This window comes from Pelmatolapia mariae, linkage group LG16_19 (assembly GCF_036321145.2).
Source record: "Pelmatolapia mariae isolate MD_Pm_ZW linkage group LG16_19, Pm_UMD_F_2, whole genome shotgun sequence".
NCBI classification, from domain to species: domain Eukaryota; kingdom Metazoa; phylum Chordata; class Actinopteri; order Cichliformes; family Cichlidae; genus Pelmatolapia; species Pelmatolapia mariae.
This window is the reverse complement of record NC_086241.1, coordinates 45,061,188-45,064,134: the sequence shown is the minus strand read 5'-3', so window position 1 is coordinate 45,064,134 and position 2,947 is coordinate 45,061,188. Positions and strand designations below refer to the sequence as shown.

Sequence of the window (2,947 nt, the reverse complement as noted above, 5' to 3'; positions counted from 1 at the left end):
GCAGCCTGGAGGAACTGTGTCCACAGCCTGGATGTCAACAGCCTCATCGTCACCAGAGTCAATCCTGCTGTTTATCACACAAAAGACACTGAGATGACAAACCGCTGGAGAATCACGGACTCCAGCTCAGAGGGCAGAGTTATCATGTCGGTGCTCTGCCAGTTTCTAAAGAGGTTTGCACAGAGCATGAAGAGAAAGGCTACAGAGGAAGAGAGCAGCAGCAGGAGCCCCACTCCACCAAAGAAACACTTCAGACGTTGAAGCCTTTCTCAGAGAACTTATTTTCTGAAGACTCTTTAATAGTTTTAAGACTTTGGCACTGCTTCTGTGAACTGTGTTGGACATATGGCAGGGCTGTGGACTGGATGTTGAACGAGGAACATCTATTGTAGAGCCAAGTGTAAATCTGTGCAACACGAACTAAGGATCCATAAAGACAGTGCCAAGTGTACATTATCCTCTGCTGCATCTCAGACATCAGCAAGAATCAACACAGTGGTAAGTAATAAGTAATGTTGAAGGTTGTCTCTGAAATGATGTCCCAAAATGTTAGAAAACTTCTTGAGGTTTTAACTTTTATTGTTGCTTTTCTGCCTTTTGTTTTTAAGAATCTGATGAAAAGGAGAAACAAGAAGAGACACACCACAAACGAGTTTCCCTTACTAACATGGTAAATATATTCATCACGTAATGACATTTCCTCAGAGTAACCAGGAGTGTTTGTCTTGTTCTAAAGTGGTTCAGTCTTCTCTCGTGTTATTTGGTATTTGTCTTTGAAAAGAGAGGAGCAGTAACTGCATACGGAGAAAGAAACAGGAGCATCCAAAGACAACTGAGAGTCTTTAGTGCACCGTGAACAGCAGTCACCTCAGAGCAAGAGAGTCCTCGTGGCTGTCTGGGTTCTCTCCAGGAGCTCTGGCTTCATCCCACAGTCCAGAGAAATGATATAAGTGATAAGATAATATAACCAAAAAAAAAAAAAACAGTTTAGAACAAGTGTGAGCCTCCTTTACAACTTTATTCACATCCTTTAAATGTAAGAGCTGCTGGCACGTCTGGTGAGGGTGTGCCCACACCTAATCTAAACCACAGAGCTTTAGTCCCTCTCATACTTGGTTGAGTATTGACATCAGCTGCACCGGTGCATGCAACGTGAGGGCACTAATGGACAGGGAGGAAATAATACTTGAATTCATTTTGAACAAAGACGTCATGCCAAATATTTTTTGATAGCTGTTTCAATTATGAATACACAGACTTTGTGATTGCTTTTTTCCTGTCAACATGTATTGTTCACAAATAACCACGGGCCACAACTGAATCAGATAGTTCCATCATTTCTCTTCATCTGCATTTTCGATCTGAAAGTAGAAACAACTATAACGAGGAGAAATTGAATTTTTATATTTATGAACGAGGACTGTGTGGAGGAGAGCCGAGTCAGGAAACAGGTTGTTCACCTGACCGACAAGCTGGAGTCAGAACCTGTGATTTATCCTCCCTGACTATTGAGTGATGTTATATGCTGATGTTATTTTCCTGTTTTGAGCCAAACCAGATTTCTCTATAGGAACTCTGTGTTAAAGGGTCAATGCACCAAATTGGGTTTTGATTTCTCATGCAAGGAAAGACACAAACTGCTCAGAGGGATTAGTAATGAGCACAAGTTAAATGAGCTCATTGCACTACGTTGGCTTTATCAGCCCTGCACAGAACAGATCGGTCTTAGACTCTTTGATTCTCTTAAATAAGTAGAATCTGAAACTGAAGGTTTTAGATTAAATCTGATTCCTAAATCAAGAAGTAAATCTTAAAGAACAACCTAGGTTTGTAATTTGGAACAAAGTTGCGTTAACTAAAACTATCTTGAACTGTGGAAGGTTAAGTGTGACCTTCTTAGCTGCAAACCTTGAACTGGTTTAGTAGCTTTTATATCTGTCTTACTGTGACATAAGTGCTGAAAAGGGATTTATCTCTCTCCCTCTGTCTATCTCTCAGTCCGTCTCTCTAAAATATTCATTTTACTTTATTTTCTCTATATATGATGTAGGTTTGAATTTTCCCTGCTAAATTGTGACGGTCTGGGAGTCTCGGTCGGTCGACCTGCCTGTATGTATGTTTTTCTATGTGTTTTGTTTTGTCTCCCCTCCCAGTCCCCTGCTTCCCCCTTTAAGTGTGTGTGTGTGTGTGTATTCCAGCGTGCCAATTTATGGGCGTCATCAGGCCGGAAGGTGTTTCCCGTGTTGAAGCCGCCACACATGTCTTCCGTCTAGATTGGCCGCTACTTAACTGTTTGACTGAGCTTCAGTCAACGCTGGATCATTGAGTTACCAAGTAAGTGAAGTCCCAGCTCTGAGTGGAAATAGTCTGTGCGTGTGTTTCTGTGAGTTCACCAATCTGATCTCTGTACCTTGTCTTGTTAGGAACTTGGAGAGGAGTGTGTCACAGGAGCGAAGTGTTTGTAAATGTCGAGTGTTGGAGTTGTTTTCCTGTCACACCTGGACCACCAGCACAGTCCTGCAGGATGGGAAAGTCCTGCATTTGGGCCCCGTTCTCGCTACGCACCTTAACATAAATAATAAACACTTTGATTGAGAAACTGCATTTTGTGTTTACTTTTGTAGGGTTGCCTACCGCTGCAGGAGGCTGCATCATGAAACCAACATGATGAACTGCCAGTGGGAGAAGCACTACCCTATAGACCTCTGTAATCCAAGTAAAAGTAGCAGTACAGCTATATACAAGTTAATACGAAGGCACAGAATCAACAAGAGCTATGAACTAATCTTAGAGCCGGGGCTACACTGGTGCGAGTCATACAAGGATCCAGCGATGAGTAGCTTCCTTTCCTCAACTTAAGTAGTGGCAGGGATAATGAGGCACAGGTGTTCACTCTCCATAGGTGCGTGGGGCGAGGGCAGGAACCACCATGACTTCCGTCCTGGCG

The 2,947-nt window shown here is 42.8% G+C and overlaps 1 long non-coding RNA gene across 1 annotated transcript; it reads left to right on the top strand.

Annotated features, from left to right (window-relative positions):
- The first annotated feature begins 836 nt into the window (after nucleotides 1-836).
- On the top strand, nucleotides 837-2,599 carry LOC134645380 (uncharacterized). The gene is made up of 3 exons (XR_010096549.1): nucleotides 837-2,109; nucleotides 2,199-2,334; nucleotides 2,424-2,599. It is a non-coding gene; the product is annotated as an uncharacterized LOC134645380 (long non-coding RNA).
- Nucleotides 2,600-2,947: the final 348 nt, after the last annotated feature.